General features: G+C 35.9%; 1 protein-coding gene across 9 annotated transcripts in view; it reads right to left on the bottom strand.

Annotated features, from left to right (window-relative positions):
- CNOT4 (CCR4-NOT transcription complex subunit 4) overlaps window positions 1-22,518 on the bottom strand; it is a 114,041-nt gene that overhangs the window by 72,733 nt on the left and 18,790 nt on the right. The window lies entirely within an intron of this gene.

Raw genomic sequence — 22,518 nt, 5'->3', positions numbered from 1 at the left:
TGCAATTCAAATCGCCAACTTAAAAAAAAGAGGGAAGTTATTTTCAACTCACTTAGGAAAATTAAATGTGACTTTTGTTAATAATTCAAAGAAAAAATATTTTAAAATAAAAATTTTTTAAAAGAAAAATAGTATATGTATTTATAAACAACTCACGTATCTTGATTTACAGACCCAATTTTGCCACTATCAGTTTCCTCATACGTAAAATGAGGGACTTAGAGCTGACCTAATGGCTCCTCCAGTTTGAATATCCAAAAACTACCTGTAGAAAACACATTCTCAAACACTGGTTCCACCAACAGGAAACTAAACTAAAATAATGGAGGGGTGTTGCCTACACTTCTAATTTACTTTTGATTATAAGACATTCTTTCCATAACTACAGCTTAATTGGAGTTTTAGTGAAGTAATTATGGGATGCTGGGAAGGAAACAATACACAGGGTTTTAAGAATTAAAAAGCTTTCTAGAAAGTAAATTACTATTAGTTAAAAATGACATATTAAGGTTATGCTTCTTGATTGCTTCTGTCTTTTAATTTTTAAAAAAATTTGCAAGAGGATGAGGAAGGAAAAAGGACAAAACAGCAAGAAGTCCCTAAAGATGGTTAATACAAAACCAAATACATTTTGCACACTTCTAGCACCATGGAGAGACGCCAGGCAAGGCGTCTGCAAAATGTAATCACGGAACTGGTAAAATGTAGGAGGGAAGTCTGGTAGGAGAGAACACCGGAGCACAAAGTAAAAGAGCTGACTGACGTCTGTCTCATCTCTTCCACTAAGCAAGTAGCTGTAAGATTTTGGATAAGACACTCAAAAGCTCTAGGACTCAATTTACTCATCTAAAAAATGCCAAGAGACACACAATTGAATGGAATTTCAAGTAGAAATTTCTTTTATGTAGCCCCACTGAATTAAGCTTTTAAAATAACCTTTGAAATAAACTCTCTCCCCTCCAAATACCTTAGCCAAGATATTTATTTAGAGATCATTTTATTTCGTAAGCCAATCAACTAATATTAAAGTAATGGGGATGCAATTTAAATGGGCCAGTTGGAGAAGGTATCATTGAAAAGGTAACATTTAAGGACGTGCCTGACTAAGCCATGCAAATATCTGAGAAAAGAACAGACCAGGCATGAAGAAGTCAGTAGAGAGGTCCCAAGGAACGTGCTGGAAATGTTTGAAGAACAGCAAATTCAGAGGGGCTGGAGCAGAGAAAGTAAGGAGAGAAAATCTGAGGTAAGGGCAGAGACGTGGGGCTCCAGGACCTTGTAAGGATATCACAGACCACGAGAACTGTGGCTTTCTTTGTGAAATAAATGACAAGGACCAGAGATGTTTAAACAGAGGAATCGCATGAGTTTGACTTGTATTTTCAAAAGATCTCTCTGAGTTCCACTTCCAGTATGACAGTATAAAGAGTTCCATGAACCTAGTCCCCAGCAAAACTAGTGAAAATTATTTAAAACCAACCACTGAAAGCAGATGGAAATGATTCTCAGGGCATAAGGCAAATGAAGAAACACTTAGTCAAGAAAATCTACTAAAATTCAGGAAAAACAGCAAGACTATACGGTATTTGAACCAAAACCTGTTCCCTCACCCTTCTCAGCTCAATGACACTGAAACTCCACTCCAGACTGCTGCACGGGAAGGCAGAGCGCCCTGTCACCACAGCCACCAGTCGGAGCTGTCCTGACAGCACACCAGTCAGCATTTCTCCTGCTGCCCAAAGCTCCCTAAAGCTAAGTTCCACGTAAGTGCAGCCCATGGGGGGGGGGGGCTCTCTTTCAAACAGGTGCCACTCGTGGCAAAGAGGCCCTGTGTTGCTGTTGCAGGTTGAAAATACTAGGACTTAGATTGCCCTCCATCCAGCTACTCTGCAAAGCAGAGGCCCCACAAGCAGGAAAGGCAAGACCAGACAACGTGAGGCTACTGCACACTCCTCGAAGAAGTGCTCAGTTACTAAACTGGGGGCGTCACATGGAGGAAAAAGCACACCACTATCCCTGCTCTCCAATTCCAGAGCCAGAGCCAGAGCTATTGCCAGGAAGGAGACCTTAAAACAGATAGTTCTGAGTCTCTTCCTAAGGAACAGGCTTCACATGCAACAGAGTGTGAGGTTCAGCCCCAAGGGCAATCTCAAAACCAAGAAGCTGGTTAATATGAAAGGCAACTGGGAGGAGATTCAGATACCGGCTAAACTGCAAACCAGCTACTACACAGGACAAAATAAGGAGACCGAGGGAATAAGACAGCTAGGATGAGCCCTACTGGAGTTAGAACAAACTTCAGAGCTGTGACCTCAAGAAATATCCTTTCAAGTGAAGTCAAATGTTTTTGGATCCAGCAGAAAAGCAATTCATGTCCTAGGGCATTGTTGAAAACAAGGAAGCAGCCAGCTGGCAATTAGTGGAGCAACATGAGGGTGTGGTCAAGGAAAGACAGTAGATTCAGTGGTAAGAAAAGATGAAATAAGACCATCTGTGACAACATGGATGGATCTTGAGATGATAATGCTAAACGGAATAAGTCAGACAGAAAAAGCAGAGAACCATATGATTTCACTGATATGTGGTATATGAACCAAAAAACAACAAAAGAACAAGACAAATGAGAAAGAAAAACTCATACACAGACAACAGTTTAGTGGTTACCAGAGGGTAAGGGCGGGGGGAGGTAGATGAGGGTAAAGGGGATCAAACATATGGTGATGGAAGGAGAACCGACTCTGGGTAGTGAACACACAGTGGGATTTATAGATGATGTAACACATAATTGTACACCTGAAATCTATGTAACTTTACTAATAATTGTCACCCCAATAAACTTTAATTAAGAAAAGAAAAAAAGAAAGAAAGACAGTGGAAGAGAGCCCTGCAAAAAGCACTGTCATCCAGGGTGCATGTGGACACCCCTAAGTCTCCACCCCGAGGGACACCACCAGATGCTTAACACTGCAAGAGGGAATAGATGTCACTAAAACAATCCACCCAGTCACGAAACAAATAAGCAAACATCGATACAAGCCCTGGGAGGGGCAGGAGGAGACCAGAACCCACAGTTGCTATAATATTATATAAGATGTCCAGTTTCCAACCGGAAATTACAAGTCATGCAAAGAAACAGTAAAGAATAACCTATATACACCAAGAAGAAAGCAGGCAACAGAAATTGCCTGTGAGAGCCACCAGATGTTGGATTTAACAAAGACTTCAAAGGAACCATTTCAAATATGTTCAAAGAACTAAAGGAAACCATGATTAAAGTAGTAAAGGAATGTGTGATGACAATGTCACATCAAACAGAGAATTTCAATAAAGATAGATATTATTTTTTAAAAAAAGAACCAAATGGAAATTCTGTAGTTGGAAAGTACAATGACTGAAATAAAGTCACTGTGGACACTCAACAGTATGTTTCAACTAGAAAAAGAACGAAGTGGCGAAACAGAGGGCAATAGATCAACAGAGATTACGGAGTCCAAAGAACAGAGAAAAAAAAAGAATAAAAGTGAAAAAAGCTTCAGAAATGTAAAACATGATTAAGTAGATCAACACACACATAGTGGGACTACTAGGAGAGGAAAGGAGAAGGAAAAATATTTAAAGAAATAAAGGCTGTATTAAAATGAAGCACTATAGCTACACAACAATATACAGGAATCTCACAAACATCATGTTGAACAAGGAAGCAAGAAGAATGTAACTGTGGTCGTGTAAATTTCAACAGATAAAAGAAAACTGTATTTTAGGGATGCACATAAGATGACAAATATCAAGACAGTGAATGCCTTTGGGTGAAAGGGAGAGGGTTACGAACCAGAAGAAGAGAACTGGGGGGAAGCAGGTATTCTGCGGTATATTTTATTTTTAACCTGGGAAGTGGTTACAAAGATGTTTGCTTTATAATCAAACTGTACGTCTTACAGGTACACGTTTTATGTTTCTGAATATGTATTTCTCACTTTTTCCAAAGTCTTAAAAAAAAGATAATAGCTGCAAATTTCCCAGAATGGTTAAAAATAATCCCGAGATCCAAAAAGCACACATACCAAAGACCAACAAACTCACCAGACACAAGACAGTAAAACTGCAGAACACCAAAGGCAACAAGAATCCTAAAAGCGGATATTTAAAAAGGATCCTTCACCCAACAGTGATGATCGAGAATTACAGCAGACTTATTTAACTGCAACAACTGAAGCCAGAGGGAAAGACCAATTCAAGATACTGAGAGAAAATTACTGTCAACCTACAATTGTGCTCCTAGAAAACAATAACCCTTAAGAATGAAAGTAAAAGCATAAAACATTTTTTGTGATAATCGAGATTTTCACATAGACTAGATATTAGATGATACCAAGGAACTTTATTGTTAGTTAAGTATGATAGACGTTTTGTATTTATTTTTTTTAAAGCTCTTCTACAGGAGATACATTCTGAAGTATTTACAGACTTCATGATACATTTCGGCAGGAAAGGAAGCACAGAATGGGGAAGAAATGAAACTACAATAGCAAAGTGTCCATAACTACAAAAACCAAGGGATGACAACAACTGGGTTTCGCTACACTATTTGGTGTACTTTCACGTATACTTAAAAATTTCCATGATGAAAAGCTAAAAATAATTGATAGAAGCATGAGGCTAAATTAAAAATTAAAACATAAATGAAAGTAGAGTCTGTTTACCAGTAAGAGACCTCCACTAAAGGAATTTGTGAAGACGTTCTTCAGGAAGAAGGGAAATGATCTCAGGGCAGTCTGAGATTAAAGAGATGGTGAGGAAAGCATACGGTAAAAATGTATGTAAACTGAGTCATATATTTCTATATAAGGTAATGTAGCAAGGATAAAAAAAATGTTAAACAATAACAACATGTAAGTTGGGAGAGGAGTGATACAAGATAAACTCTATAAGGTCCAATTTCAGAGCAGTATAAATGATAAAATTTCAAGGGTAACCATGTACTCTCCATGATCTACTAATTCCACTTCCTGATATCATCCTTAGAGAAACACTTGCACATTTTAGTGAGGAGGCATGTACAAATAGTTCAAGCACTGTATGTAATAGCAAAAAATCGGCAACTTACATCAATAGGAAATGGTATGGTATAGAAAAATTATAGTATATCAATAAAATGAAATACTATATAGCAATTTAAGACTTAAGGTAGATCTGTACATACAAATATATTGATTGAAAAAAGCTAATTGCAGGTACTGAATAACAGTTTTTACATTTGAAAAGAAACCATCTATTATACACACACACATATTTATACATGCAAAACCATACAAAAATTATAAACAAGTTGGTAATAGTGGTTATATCTATGAAAACAGTGAAGGAAATGGAATGAACTGGAAACTTCAGCCTTATTTCAGATTATGCTTTTCTTCTATAACAGCAAATTAATTTTTAAAAATAACTTTTTAAGGATATTAAACTTTGAATCCTCTGAGTGCAAAGATTGCATCTATTGTGTTCAGCACTGTACCATAGGCAAATGTATATAGCAAATTATAGGTCTCACAGTGGGGGTAGGGGACACATAGAAGAATGATTCAAATGAAATATACCAAAATAACAGTCTGTCACTTAGTAGGGCAGCTATGAGTAGTTTCTTTTCTTCCTGTTATTTTCCTCTATTTTCCAATTTTTAGAAAATGAACATTTATATTTATAATAAGACTACTTCTAAATTAGTTTAAAATCAAGTACAATTGACAAATAAAAAGAGAATAAAGTGATGAGATGAAAAATCTTTTGAATGTATAATTAGAGAATCAGCATCAACATGTTTCCTATTAGCTTCATGCTCTCTCAGAAGGATAGGAGTTTAAAAAATTAAAGGCTAAGCCTGATGAAGGTGTCATTAACAAGATAAAATCAAACTGTACAAAATCAAAGCAGAGACTAATTAGTGTGCTAATTAGTTCTCTACCATACCTGTACACGTGAACAGGAGTTGCCTACATCAATGTGTTTTCAATTCAGAAAAAAAAAGAAGAGGCAGGTTTGGGAGAAAAGTACCTGGTAGAAGGATATGCCTATTTTAAAGATCCAGAGACTTATTTGAAACAAATGCATCAAGGTATCAAAAGCTCAAAACCCTTCTAGTCACTCCGGACTTAAAAACTAGTCCTTTTAGGGAAGATTCTGTATATTAATTTACAGTGTATCAGTAATAACAGATTAGAAAGAAAACTAATTGAAAGCGAAATACCAAATTGAAGTGCATGGGCTAGTCTCACCCTCTCGGTAATAAAACAAAAAAAAATTCATGTTTATTAGCACTGTTAAGTGTGACCTCTTCTTTACCCAAATCTGTCACCCACTCAGTCACTTAGCTTCTATATCCTCCTAAATTCTCATCCCAGATCACATGGTGCAAATCAAATGTTCCTCTTCCACCAAACTCTTTCATCCTACCATTATTTTAGTCTTCCCACTTCATGGCAAGCACTGACTAATAAGGAAAGCCACCCTTTCAATTTTTTTGGCTGGGTGGACATGGAAGGGTACACAGTAAGACAGGGTTCAGAAAGGAGGAAAGATAAGAATTATGTGGTTAAACAGTGATTTTTAAATGGGTAAAAAGTGGATTTTAAACATTAATGCTACACATATACAGGAATCAAGCTTATACATGAATACCCCCTGGAATTATAAATATTATACTACATTTGATTTCTAGATATATTACCATGCAGCACATCTGGGATAAAATTAAAAGACTAATAATAAAGATTTTTAAGGGGCCTAAGATACAGAAGTAATCGCTATTAATACTCCTATAAAAACAAGACAAATGAATGTTTCCATGTTTTGTTCCTTCCTATCTCCATATGTGTCTTGCTTCCATTGTGACTCAGTAAAATCTAGAATGGTAACCGTTTTGCGGCATAAAGCCATGTAAAAGTAGTACACAATTTAGAATCCTATTACAGGTAGAACTAGTTCATTTCTATGAACTAGTTTCAAGCAGAAAATGTTAAGCTAACTATTTCTGTGGAAAGTCTCAAAGAGAATATATGTATCAGAATGTTTTAAATAATGTAACATTTTATAAACAATAAAAGACAATTGTTACATGACATTAGCTCGATTATAATAGCAAAATACATAAGTCAACATCTACACCCCACAAAACAGTTATGTATAAAAAAGCTTTAAATCTATATAGCAGTACAAACTTATTCAACCAATTCAAAGGTTGTATCTCCAATGTGCTTGTATTGTTAATCTTTAAATTGCACGTAAGTATACTCTGTACCCATACTTTAAAAATAAAAGTCCATGATCAATTATGAGTGAAGCAATTTAGAAAGAACATTATATGCATTGTTTGCAGCCAAAATGGTCAATTTAAATAATTATGTATTTTAAATGGTTTCATAGAATTTAAACCTATAGATTTAAAAAAAATGACTAAACCATATGTACATGTAAATTCTCAGGATATGAAGGATATTCTGTTTCCTTAGTTGTGGAATGGAAAATCTATTAACTCTTCCATACCATTGCCATCTTAGAAACTAAAAGCCCCATTAAAAAATGTTAACACTCACTAAAAGAGAAGAGGCTCAAACCTAGGGGTCAGCAAAAATTTTCTGTAAAGGGCTAAATACTAAATATTTTACACTTTGCGAGCCATACATACTTGCAATTATTCAACTTGATGCTGAAATGCAAAGGCACTTACAACAATCCATAAATAAATGAGTGTGGCTGTGTTCCAATAAAAGTTTACTTACGGACTTTGAAATTTGAATTTCTTTTAATTTTCTCATATCACAAAATATTCCTCTTCTGTTTGTATTTTTTTTCAACTGCTTCAAAATGTAAAAACCATTCCCTTAGGCCTTACAAAAACAAGTAGCAGGGACCTCTGCTCTAAACTAACATGGAAACCTCACAAATTTGAGCATGAGTCTAAGTCCTGGCCTTCTTTCAAATCTATTTCTCTTAACCTTCTCCCTGAGGAAATCTTTTTATATTGTATCAGGCAAGTGGTTTCTCTCCACTCTAAGCATTTGCTTTTACTGGCCCTGCTGAGTTGGCCTAGCATGCTATGAGAAAAAACTACTAGCATTATTTTAAGATATAAAAAACATATTCCTGTACCTTCATACTCTTACTAAAAAATTTCACAAACTTGCATTTGTGGACACAGGCTTGTTTTCCAATTAGACAAAATTTAGGATATAAATGCCAATTAAGACAGAATTTAGGAAATACAGTACCTGAGAAATACTGACATGAAATATTTACCATATAACAATTACAATGAAACCAAGACCATACTGAACAATACATGTTAAAGTATTAAGTAAAACTGTCCCCAGTGATGGTAATCAGCACTTATTACACATTTACAAAATGTTCCTGATGTTGGAGGCCTCAGTAAACTTCTAAATAATCACACTATTTGTAAATAAAAATATACAGAGCGAGAAAATCATCTAGAAGTTTAAAACTGGGTACAATTTCATATTTCACAGAAGGAAGCAACTTGGTTGGAGGTGCAAAAGGGAGTAGTAATAAAAATAAAACATGAATAATGAAAAATGGAAAAAGAGAGAAAGTAAAGGCATGAAAGTTGAGATAAAACAATTACTAGAACCTAAATTACGGTTTAACAAGAAAGGAGAATAGCCAAAGACAGACAAATGAGTTTGGTGTCACAGAGAAAGCAGCTGGGTTTAATTAAAGAGAAAACAGTTCATTATATGAACAACGGTGGTAAGGGACGGAAGGAGAAAGGGAATAAAAGAGAAAATGACCAAAATAAAACATTAAGTCACCATTTAGTTATCCAGTTACAGTTCCCCCACCATCATTTTTGCAATCTAGTTATAGTCTTATTATAGAGCAGTATGCAACCTCCCATTATAATTACTGTAAAAACTAGTGTATCTATTAATGGGGTGGGGGAAGCGCAACTTTAAGAGTCAAGCTGGTGATACTAATATGTCTGCATAACAGCATGCTGTAGATAACCATAAACTATGTTACTACACTTACAACAAACATGCAAAAGTTTCTAAACTTTGATAGTGGCTAAAACTTCAGCACAAGTCCAACCTCGTATAATGATGGCTGAAACAAGACTTGTTTGCTCACCCACCTTGACTTTAGGGGCTTCATTAAAAATAACAAAAAAGTATTTTTTATTCAGTTCCAGTTGACATTCCATATTATTTTATATTAGTTTCAGGTGTACAGCATTGTGGTTAGACATGTATATAATTTATGCAGTGATCCCCCACCCGCACCATACATAACTATTATATATTATTGATGACATCCCCATGACTCTTTTGTAACTACTAATTTGTACTTCTTACTCCCTTCACCTGTTTCACCCAGCTCCCCAACCCCTCCCCTCTCTGGCAAACATCAGTTTGTTCTCTGTATCTATGAGTCTGTTTGTTTTTGTTTCTTCATTTCTTTCGTTCTTTAGATTCCATGTATTAAGTGAGATCACATGGTATTTGTCTTTCTCCGTCTGACTTATTTCACTTAGCATAATACCCTCTAGGTCCATCCATGTTTTCGCAAATGGTTAGATTTCATTCCTTTTTATGGCCGAGTAATATTCCATTGTACGAGTATATAGCACTACAGTTTCTTTATCCAATAGTCTATTGATGGGCAATTGGGTTTCTTCCATAGCTTGGCTATTGTAAATAATGCTGCAATGAACACAGGGGTGCATATGTCTTTTCAAATTATTAGTGTTTTGGATTTCTTTGGGTAAATACCAAGAAGAGGGATTACTGGGTCATAAAGTAGTTCTATTTTTAATTATTTGAGGACCCTCCATGCTGTTTTTCATGGTGGCTTCACCAATTTGCAATCTCACCAACAGTGTATGAAGATTCCCTTTTCTCTGCCTCCTCACCAAGACATGTTGTTTGGTGATTTATTGAAAAATACATTTAAAAATAAGTTATACTCATATTACTACAATACAAAGACAATTGGTTGGGTCAGGCTTATATACTATACTTAAATGTCTAGAAAAAGATAAACAACAAGAAATATTCAAATTGAAAAAAAAGAAAAAAAACTTAACAGACTAAATACTTAGGCCAAACTCTTTACACCTCCCTTCAACACATTTCCAATTCTAGGACTGAGCCTTTCAATTTTTAAAAATGTTTACTTTTTTTTTTTGCAATCTGTGCATTTTCCAGGGAAGTGAAGTTCATCACTTTTGAAATAGCAAATCCTGTCAGGCACCTACTGTGTGTCAGATATAGAACCAGATATTGATGATGACGATGGTGATGCTTATGGTGATGGTGATGATGTTGGTGGAGGAGAAAAATCAATGACTAATAAATTTACTATATACACAATGACCTTTACTCTATTTAAACAGCACATTTCAGGTTCCTCTAGACATAAAAATAAATCAGCTACATTCTAAACATAGTTGTGAAAACTACTGTGCAACTCTGCCTACTCCATGCTGCCACTGCTTTCCCATCATCACTTTGAGTCAACCTTTTTTAGTCAACAGTCTATAATGTACAGAAGTAAAATTGCTAGAGAATCTGCGTATCTCAGGAAAATACAGGGTAGAATCGTAAGGACAGAGTCAAGAGCAAAAAGAAAATACTATCGCCGACCGAAATGCCGGTGCTTTTGCTGAATTGTGCAACACATTTTTTTCATTTTTACATATTATAAAGTCATTTGTTAGCTTAGAAAAATAAAACTGTCACAGATTACTTGATATGTATACATTAAGATTATATTTTGGGTACTTAGTTTGTAGACTGATAGCACAAGACTAATATATTTTCCCCATTCTCAAGGCAACCCGAAAGAGCTCTACCAGAAATTTCCCCTCAAATTTATTTATCTATTCTTTCCCTGAACTTCAATTTATAATAACCATTGGTGTACTTTCTACTTTCTCCTTACAGCAAAGCAATATGTAGTTTACTATACATCACAATCACTTAAAACCCCATGCTTTACTCCTAAAAGCATCCTTTCACCTTTTTTAAATTCTACCTTCCACCCAGGGAAGGGCACAGAGAAAGAAACAAGGACACAGGACCAAGGTCTGAGTAATTCCAACCTTGTAGAGCTAGCAGTGGAGAAAAGGATGCATACGAAGACCATAAAAGACACCTGAGAGAGGTAGGAGGAAAAAAGAGTATAATGACAGCAGAGATAGAGAAAAGTGGACAAGTCTGAGAAATACTCTGACGGGGATAGACTAGATGTTAGGAAAAGGAAGAGAAAGAGGTTTCAAGAATGACTCCGGGGCCAGACCGGTGGCTCAGGTAGTTGGAGCGCCGTCCTCTAATGCTGAGGTCGCCAGTTCGATTCCCACATGGGCCAGTGAGCTGCGCCCTCTACAGCTCAGATTGTGAACAACAGCTCTCCCTGGAGCGGGGCTGCGGTGAGCAGCCGGAGGTCAGCGTGAGCTGCCACAGGCTACCGTGGGCTACCGTGTGCTGCCAGGAGCAGACAGTGGCCAGCGTGAGTGGCTGGCAGCCGGCGAGAGCTGCCGTGAGCTGCTGTGAGTGGCCGACGGATGACCGGGGACCGACTGCCTCAGCCCAGGGGAGCGCAAGGCTCATAACACCAGCATGGGCCAGGGAGCTGTGTCCTACACAACTAGACTGAGAAACAGCGGCTTGAACCCGAGTGGGGGCGGGGGGAGGCGGAAGAAGGGGAAAAAGAAGAATGACTCCGAATATGACTCCCAGGGATGCCCAGGTAATTCATTCATTCATTCATCAAAATATTTACTGAGAAATGTGTACACGGCACTTTTCTAGGTATACAGATCGCTTGAATAAACATATCTAGAGTTCAGAGATGTGTGCGTTGATGAAATATACATTTTTAACTCAGAGACATCTAATATTTAAAGCTTTGAGACTGAATGATACTGCCTGGACTTTCTCATTTATGTGACCCAAAATAGTCTCCTTTTGTTAAATCAGTTTGGGTGAAGTTTTACGTCATTTGCAACAGAAAAGTCTCTTCACTGCATCCTTTCTTTGGCCTCACCTTTAATTCCCTCTTCAAAAAGCAGTCAGAATAAAATTATACATTTGATGATTTTACTCTTATCTCAAACCTTTCCAGGGCTTTATAATGTACCTGGGATAACACCCCCTACAAGGTCATTGATGGAACTGCCTTAAAGTCCTCTGTCACTCCATCCCCTCCCTCTATCACTATGCTCCAAACACTGACCTTGGGAAAACAGGTTTTAAACATACACTTAGCATATAAACTAGCAATCCCACTTCTAGATACGTACCCAAGAAAAATGAAAACACATGTCCACAAAAGAGCTTACACATCAATGTTCACAAGCAGCCTTATTGAGAATAGCCAAAATAAACCGACAACCCGAGTGTCCACCAACACGCGAATGGATAAATGAACCGTGGTTCATGCCTTCGATGGAATACACCACTACTCAGCAATGAAAAGGAACGGCTGATACATGTAACATGGACAAACCTCAGAGCATGATGCTCAGTACAAGAAGCCAGTCACAAAATTATTCCACTTAAGTGAAATTCCATTAACAGCCAAACTGAGCTGTGGGAACAGAATCACAACAGAAATTGACTCTGGGGACAGGTATTGAGTAGAAAGGGGAATGAGGGAATTTTCTGAGGTGACTGGAACGTTATATATCTTGACAGAGGTAAGTTAAACAGGTACACACTTTTGTCAAAACTTAACTGCTCACTTAAGACTTATATATGTCATTGAATGTAAATTGCACCTCAAATTGTTTAAATATCATTTTCTTAAATCCATAAATAAAATCTCTACTTATCAGGTCTCCATGCCAGTAGAGTCCTTACAGTCAAGCTCCCTCTATTAGAATTTGGTTCCACTATTTGGCTGGTGGTGAAGACTTGGAGGGAAGCAAAGCACCAGTAGGACGACGAGGGGAAGGAGGGAGGGAGGGAAGTCTTCTGGTACCTGCCCTAGAAGTCTAAATCCTAAAATATGCAACACAATAATCCTATATTACAAGTAAACCTTTATTTAGTGGACTGGGAATGGAGAGGGGATTCTAGCTGGTAACAAGTCACTAGGCTTGCAAAGTCAGTCAGAGACCACTCAAACTACTGAAAAAAGTTTGATATTTTAAAGAAACTTTTATAATTTTATAAATGTCTTTATAACACACCTATCTTATAAAACCTGAGATTCCTAAAAAAAAAACACACAAACCCATTATTAAAATATAGAACTTTTTACCATTGCTAATTATTATGAAAGTTGTGACACATGCCTAGAAGCAGCACCTTAGCAACTGGTACTAAAATTCTAAATAAGTTAAGGGGTCGTGTTTAAGACTAATTTTAAAGGGATCTGATAAAATTGTATTTGGGGACACAAAATCATCGAGAGATAAACAAAGTTAAAGGTAGAAGTAGCCTTGAAAGTAAATTATTGATCGTTCTTTTCCTTTTCTAACCTCTATCCAGCTCCTGAGTACACAATGACTTGCATTGCTCGTAACTGTTTTATTTCATATGACAATTTTGTCACTCAGCCAGTCTATATGCTGGTGCCTTAAAGGCAGTGTCCCTACACCTAGCAGAGCTGGAAGGTACACTTATTAGACAAACAAGATCTCGCTAAATATTATATTAAATGTTCCTTACTACAAGTAGGTCATGACAGGAAAAATCTGTGGATTCTTAAGCAACCCTTTCAAACTAGTCCTAAAAGATAATAATTGGCTCCAAAAGAAAATAAAGAGGGGGGAACCCAAAAACGTAAGTATGTACCTCACAAATTATAAAGAATTCTAAACAAAAGTTAAAAAAATCTTTTAAAAAATGCAATTATAATTTCCCATCTTGACATTTAAAAAAAAGAATGATTAACCTGCCTTAGAACCAGGTTTTAATAAAATTGTTGACTTGGAGGTTTGAATAAAAGTCCTAAAAGTGCCATAAATGGGAAAGTAAAGAGATTCACTTAATCTCCTATTAAGTGTTCCTTGTTTTCTGACAAATGAACTGGTTACATGCTTAACTTAAAAGATTTCTAAATTTCTCACAATTTAAAAACTACATTCAAAAACAATAAAGGAAAAGTGGGGCTACACTATTTTGACTAAATAAAAAAGAACAAATAAGAAGAACTATTGAAACATGACAAAAATAGTTTTTATTCACTTATCTGCAAATTACTATATTACTAACTTGGCAAAGAAACTAAGTTTTTTAAGGTACTGAACAGAGCAGACACATAGAGAAAAATTTAAGCACAGTGACTGTCAAACTGTAGGATAAAAACAATATATTATTCTACTCAGAGGCTAGAGGAATATAAGACAAAAGAACTCCTCTGTTCCAAGAGTACAATAGTACTCTATGGTTTTCCCTCCAGGGACACGCTACTTCATTATGATAATAACCAATCTTAATATTTAAATCGGTTTTGATTCAAAACATTAATGTAGTGCCATTGAAGATTGCACAACCAAGTGCTCTGGTTAAGAGTTAACATTTTTCCACCCTGCTTCTGATTTGTTGTTCTCATTAAATTTCTACACAAAGCAAATGAAAATGTAAATAAAAGCAACTCCAAGGAGACCATTGCACTCAGTTAAATAAACATTTTAAAATAGTGATACCTAATTCTACAGAAAATATATTGAAAACTAAGGTGCTTATACACTGCTGATGGCATTATACATTAGTTCAATCCTTTTCAAATTCAATACAATGCAAAATCCGTGATGATAGTACTAGCCTCTGCTCCAGTAATTTCATGACTAGAAATACAGCTTGGTGAATAATTTAACTAAAAGCAAGTAGGCTATTTCAACCTTGCCTAGCACTTGAGGGTACAGTTAATACAATTTAGCAGTCAATATAAACACGCTGAAGTCTGTATTTCCGATACCCAAAATGCCTTGCTGTACTCCACAGGTGTTACCTATGTGATAGAACCACCAATGACAACTACAGAACAAAATTTTACCAAAGATATGGATAAGTCACATGCAAACAGAATACTTTGTTTTAAAATCTCATCACTGGAAAAGGAAGCTCCCAAAATAAAAGACCAACCTCATGACGAGCAGTTTTAGGGTGAAGGCAACTGAAATACAAAAGAATTGAAAGAAGAATTCTGAAACTCATTGAATATGACAATAGAGTTAGTAGTCCTATAATATCAAATAAAAACTGGTTATAATTCTCTCATGGATTAGCTAAGAAATAAAACAAATTTTTCCAATTCGTAAAAAATATTAATGGAAGATCATGACTAAAACTGTACATGGTATAATATGCTGCTGTCTAAAAATTGAGGAGTCAACTCTTCTTGACAAACTGAATTTGGTAGAAGCAAGTTTAAATAAAAACTAACAAATACCAAAGCTATAATCTGCAAAGTTAGTTAAGAACAAAAATCTAATCAATAAATTAAATGTTCATTCTAAATGTATGTAAAAGGGAAAGATTCTAGCCCAGAAAAACGATGTGAATAAAAAACAAAAACAAAAACAAAAAACAAACCACTGGAAAAAGAATGTTTAATGTCATGATGTGGAAAACTGATCATTAAATTTAAATGAGTTAATGCAGTTTTCCACAGAAGATAATCTGATTAAGATTCACTAATGTTGGCATGACTGATTAAAATACTTGTATTCCCGATATCCTTTGAGGATCAATACATCCACTAGGTCACAACGATAATCAGTTAAAAAGGTAAACTATTGCTCTATGTAGAATATCAAAAACTGATAAGTATGCGATGTCCAATGGGGGGAAGGTTTTCCTACCCAAGGAGGCCATCATCTTCAACCCACTAGGGAGCTTTGAGAGTGACAGATATGAACCCAAGTGATAGAAAGAGACGACCCACCCAACCCACAAGATCAGCCTTCAACCCAGGCAATCAATGTACAATACACACAAACACTGCCTTCCCATCAGAAACATAATGGGATATAAAGTGACCACTGAAAATGATGTTTATAAGTTTATTTTATGTCACCATTGTATTTCGAGTGTATGATAACTATTAATATAAATCACTAGTGTTATGGCACATAAAATAAACTAATACAACAAAAAAGAAGGAGAAGGTCCAAGATAACATCAGCATAGGTGGATGCTGAACTCGCCCCTTGCCATGAGCAAACTCAAATAGACACCTATGGAGAGAGCAATTACTCCTGCGAGACAAGTGAGGCGGGATGAAGAGCTTCTGAACAATGAATGAGAGAGAGAGAGGGGCCACACAGAGAAGGCCGGGAAGCTGCAGGCACTCTCTGGGGTGGAGGAGCCAATGCACGCCATTTCCGCTCCCCTCCCCTTCCACTGGCAGGAGCTCTACTCCGGTGCTTTGGCCTCCCAGCCAGATCACCACAGCAAGTTGCCAGCTACATTGCCCAGAGCCTTTTACCTCCAAACAAAGGGAGCAAGCAGGGCCAGGGCATCACCACAAGACCCAGGTCTCCCTGCCTGGAGCTGCTCCAGCCCCACAAACCAACGCCCCAGGCCTCACGAGCACCTGCGCTGGCCCAACCGGCTTCCCAAAACTACGTGGCATTAAAGCCTACACGTTGCTTCTGCACAAGACCACTGACAAGAAACACGAGAGAGACTGTATAGAGAAGGCTGGGGAACCGCAGGAGCTCTCCAGGGAATTCTCTGGGGTTGGAGGTGCAAATGAGCATCATTGCTTCCGTCCCCCTCCACCTCCATAAGGGGGGCAGGGGCTCTATCAGGTACTCTGAGCTACGCAAGGCTGGACATTCCCAGACACACTGTCTGCACTCATTTCACCCCAACAAAGTGAGCAAGAATGACAGGGCATTACTACAGCACTGACCTCCCTCTCACCCAGAGCCACCCTGGCTCAGGAGGCCAGGGCCATGGATGCCTTATGCACCCGCGAGGCTCCTGCTGGCCTGCCCAAACCACCCGCCAACACAGCCCACTCAAAGGCCAACGACACAAGGACACTTTTTAAAGACTAGATAACATTTTGTCTAATTCATATAAACAAATACAGACAGTCAAACAAAATGAAAAGACAGAAGAATATCTTTCAAATGAAGAAATAAGAAAATTCCCCCGGAAAGAATCCTAAGGAATTGGAGATAATAATTTGCCTGGTAAAGAATTCAAAAAAATGGTCATAAAGACGCTCACCAAACTTGAGAGTGGAATACAGGACTGTACAAGGAATTTCAACAAAGACGTAGAAAGTAAAACAACCAAGCAGACCTGAAGAATACTGTAACTAAAATGAAAAGGACATTAGAAGGAATCAACAGCAGATTAGCTAATAGAGAAGAACAGATCACCAACTGGAAGACAAACTAGTGGAAATCAACTAATCAAGAACAGCAAAAAGATAAAAGAATTTTTAAAAACATCAAACACTCAAACACTCGGATTATAGGGATCCCAGTATAGGAGAGAAAGGTTATCATTGGAAATTGAAGGAAAGATCAAGAGTATCCCAGACAAGCAAAAACTAAAGGAGTTTATCACCATTAACCAGCATTATGTTAAACAGTCTTCTTTAACCAGAAAAGGAAAGGCCATAACTAGAAATAGAAAATATGAGAAAGGGAAAAAAAAATCTCATATGTAAAGCCAAATATTAATAAATACAGCAAATCAGACATTTAAAAAGCTACTACAAAGGTCAAAAGAAAAAAAGTACAAAACTCAACTCAAACCAGTTAGGAGATACATAACACAAAAAGATCTAAAACATGACATCAATAACAAAGTGTGGAGAGTGGAGTAAAAATGTAGTCCTTATAGAATATATTTGAACTTTAATGCCTATCAGCTTAGAAAATGATATACATAAACCTCATGGTAACCATAAACCAAAAACCTACAAAAGATAGGCAAAAAACAATGCGAAAGGAACCCAAACAAAAGGAACCCAAAGAAAAACAGCAAATCACAAAGAAGGAGATCAAGAGAAGAAGGAAGCAACAGGAGAACTATAAAACCCAAAAAAACAACCAAATAGCACTAAGTACATGCTTATCAATAATTACTTTAAATGCAAAGGGATTAAATGCTTCAATAAAAAGACATAGGGTGGCTGAATGGATGAAGAAATATGACCCATCTATGTGCTGCTTACAAGAGACTTACTTCAAATCAAACAACACATACAGGCTGAAAGTGAAGGGATAGAAAAAGATATTTCATGCAAATAGAAATGAAAAGAAAGCTGGAGTAGCCATACTTGCATCAGACAAAATTGACTTGAAAACAAAAACGTAAAAAAAGACAAAGAAGGACATTACATAACTATAAAGGAGTCAATCCAGGAAGAGCATATATCAATCATAAATGTCTATGCACTCAACATAAAAGCACCTAAATATATAAAGCAATTATTAATGGACATGAAGAAATCCACAGTATTATCATAATAGGGGATTTTGATACACTACTCACATCAATGGATAGATTATCTAGGAAATAAAAGCCTTAATTAAGTGTCACTTTAGACTAGCTCCATTTAGTAAACATTTACAGAACATTTTATCCAAAAATTGAAGAATGCTCATTTTTTTCAAGTGCTCACAGAACATTGTCCATGATAGATCATATATTAGGCTACAAAACAAGCCTCAATAAATTCAAAAAAGTTGAAATCACATGAAGCATCTTTTCTGACCACAATGGCATCAAACTAGAAAACAACTACAGAAAGAAAACTAGAAAAAACACAAATATGTAAAGAGTAAACAGCACCCTACTAACATACCAATGGATCAAAGAGGAAATCAAACAAGAAATCAAAAACTATCTCGAAACAAATGAAGATGAAAACACAACTCCTCAAAATTTATGGGATTCAGAAAAAGCAGTTCTAAGAGGGAAGTTCGTAGCTATACAGACCTACCTCAACAAACAAGAAAAATCCCAAATAAATAATCTAACTCTACACCTAAACGAATTAGAAAAACAAGAAAAAACACAACCCAAAGTAAACAGAACAAAGGAAATAGTTAAGATCAGGGCAGAAACAAATGAAATAGCAATCAAAGAAATAAGAGAAAAGATCAATAAAACTAAGAGCTGATTCTTTGAAAAGATAAACAAAATCAACAAACCTTTATTCAAACTCATGAAGAAAAAGAGTGCAAGTAAAATCATAAATAAAAGAGAAGTTACATCCGACATCACAAAAATACAAAGAATCATTACAGAATACTATGTACAATTGAATGCCAATAAATTTGACAATCTAGAAGAAATAAACTTCTAGAAATGAATAATCATAATAATGTTATAAGGACAAAAGGAAAACTGTCAACCAATCACCAAAAATCCTCAAAAGCATTAAAATCATACCATTCAATATAAATAGCTGTAAATTTCAGTCAAAAACATAAAATGGCAAGGTTAACATATGCACTTTGAAATTGACAAAAGAATCCTAAAAATACCAAAATGCTAAAAATACATAAAATAACTTTCTAAAAGATTGTAATCAGAAAATGCTAGGAAAAAACAAAACTCTCAAAGGACTAAAGAAATCAGAGTAAATTGAAAAATTTTCCCATGAAATAATGTAATTTTGTCTGTGCTCATTAGAAAAAATATTTTGACTACACTGATAAAAAGAATTGGTGAACTTGATGAATCAGCCTATAGATTAATTGACCTAGAGCCAGTATAGCTGTAGAACAAATTCCTAGAAATGAAATTGCTGGATCAAGCATAGTATGTGCAATTTTTAGCTTTGATAAACATTGCTAAATTGTCCTTTCAAAAGTTGTACCAATCTACATACTCACTAAAACCTATTAGAACCAAACATTTTAATCCTTACCAACCGAAAATGTAAACACTGGAATCACTTATTTTAAATTTTCACTTTTAAATTCTTGAGTGTATGCATTTCATAATGGTAAAAAGTCCTTTTAAACTACGTTATGAAGAAACAAAAAATATTTACATAATAAGTTTTTAAATTGTACAAAATGACTTTATACTAATAACTATGTAAAAACAAATTCACATATTAATAAGAAATCAAGATAACGTGCAAAAAAATGAAAATAATGTTTATTTTAGGATTTAGGATACAAGGTTTTCTGTATTCCTTTTCGAGATTTACTCCATTGTTATTATTATGCTGATTTTCTGTTAACAAAAAGTTCTGGTGGCCTGGGAGTAAAGAATAATCACAGCTTTTGATGCCCCCCAAGGCTTTTTATTTCCTGTCAATGGCCCACCCAGTTTTCAGTTGCCCAGTGCCAAAATTTGATCATATTCTTCAATTTAGCACTCTCCTCCATCCTGTGTCATTCAGAGAATGGAGAGTGCTAAACGGTCATTAAATCCTATTCATTGTATTCCTTTATTAACTCTCTCTTATATGCCCTTTGGTCCCCATTTCAACTAGATAACATAGCATCTAAATGAAATCTGTCTCCTCTAGAATCCAACACAGTTCTGTTTGATTAACTTCCCTTCAGACCAGTGCTTATCGAACCTGATCACACATACAAATCACTTGAGTATCTTGTTAAAAACGCAGATTCGGATTCTGTGGGTCTAAGGGATATTCGCTTTTGCATTTCTAGCTGCCAGGTAGTTACGCCAGTGCTTCATCCTTCATCCTTCAAGTCACTCTTCAGATTAAGAACTTTTAAATCAGCTACTACCTCTTGCTCAAATTTAAATTTTCTTGGTACTCAGGAACCCTCTCTCCACCTTTGTAGCGCTGCGTATCCCTAGAGAGGAGAACATCTTCCTCACTCTCCTTCCCACAGGCCATACTCATTCGGTTTAACAGTCAGTCCCCTTATACAGATAAGGTTCCCATGTTTCACTTTCAACTTCCTTCCTCACTCTACCTACCTACCACTCATTCAAATATTATCTTTTCACAAAACCACACAAATCAATCTGGTCCACACTCTTTACTCCTTTCCCGAATTCCTATAATACTTCTCCATTAAGCATCTGGTATCTATTGTCTTATTACTATAAAAACCGTTGCGGAGGCGTTCATCTTCTGTCCCATGAAGTGCCTAAGGTACAAATCTTCTTCCCATTTAATGCCTAGTAATATGCTGAGCATCTAATTTCTAATTCCATCTAAATTAATCCAGAGAATCACCCTTTGTGGGTGCCTTTAGAAAGAAGAATAAAAATAAAAAAAATCACCATATTTCACCTTGGAATACTAGTATTTCAAGGTCAACTTGCCACTAGTGCAAGCACAAATTACATTGCCAAGATAGAAACTAGTAACTATTTAGAACAAAGAATGTTAAATTTTGTTTAAAACTATAGTAACTGTCAAATGAGACATGGGACATGAAAATAAAGAAACTATGGAAAATGAATAAAAAATTCTAAGGGGAAAAATAAGAATAAAAAGAAAGCAATTGTCAATGATGTTATACAAACCAATAATAAGGGATATAAACCAAATAGATTAGATGGGGCACGGAGTCAAGGGAGAGTTGTATAGAGAGGTAGGTGGTATTCCAACAAGACTGTAAGATGCCAGTAAGACTAGGTAGAATAAAAAATAAGTAGAACATACATTTATACATTCTTTTCAAATGCCCATGGAACATTCCTCCAGATAAACAATATCCTGGGCCATAAAACAAACCAACAAATTTCAAAGAACTGAACTCATACAGAGTATATTCTCTGACCACAACAGAATACAACTAGAATTCAATAAATCTCCACACACTTGGAAATATAACAACATAAGCCCAAGAGGAAGTCTCAAGGAAATTTTAAAAATACATAGAGTTAAGAAAAATGAAAACATAACATATCAAAATTCTTGGAATGTAGCAAAAACAGTGCCCAGAGTAAATTTTATAGCATCAAATGCTTACATTTAGAAAAAAAGATCTTAAATCGATAATCTTTACTCCTACCTCAAGAAACTACAAAAGAACAGTAAAATGAACTCAAAGCAAGAAGAAGGAAGGAAATAATAAGGGGTAGAAATCAATAAAACTAAAAATAGAGAAAATCAATGAAACAAAACACTGATTCCTTGTTTTAAAAAAATGAAGTTGATAAACCTCTGGTAAGAATGACAATATAAAAGGGAAAAGACAGGAATCATAAATATCGGAAAGAAATAGGGTACCATCACTACAGATCCAACAGCCATTAAAAAGACAATAATGAAACACATTATTGAGAATAACTTTATTCTCATAAAATCAACAACTTAGGAAAAATGGACCAATTCTTCAGACACCACACATTACCAAAACTAAATCAAGATGAAATAGATAACCTGAATAGTCCTATAGCTATAAATAAATTCAATTCACAGTTTAAAAACAGGTAAAGAAATTCCCTGGCCCAGATGGCTTCATTGAACAATTTTATAAAAAATTTAATGAGTTCATTCTAATTTTAGACCATCTCTTCCAGAAAAAGAGAGGCAATACTTCCCAACTCATTTTATGAGACCAGTATTACTCTGGCACCAAAATCA

Source organism: Rhinolophus sinicus, chromosome 8, assembly GCF_057876585.1.
Source record: "Rhinolophus sinicus isolate RSI-liver-muscle chromosome 8, RSI-T2T, whole genome shotgun sequence".
NCBI lineage: Eukaryota > Metazoa > Chordata > Mammalia > Chiroptera > Rhinolophidae > Rhinolophus > Rhinolophus sinicus.
This window is presented reverse-complemented; position numbering and strand designations above follow the sequence as displayed.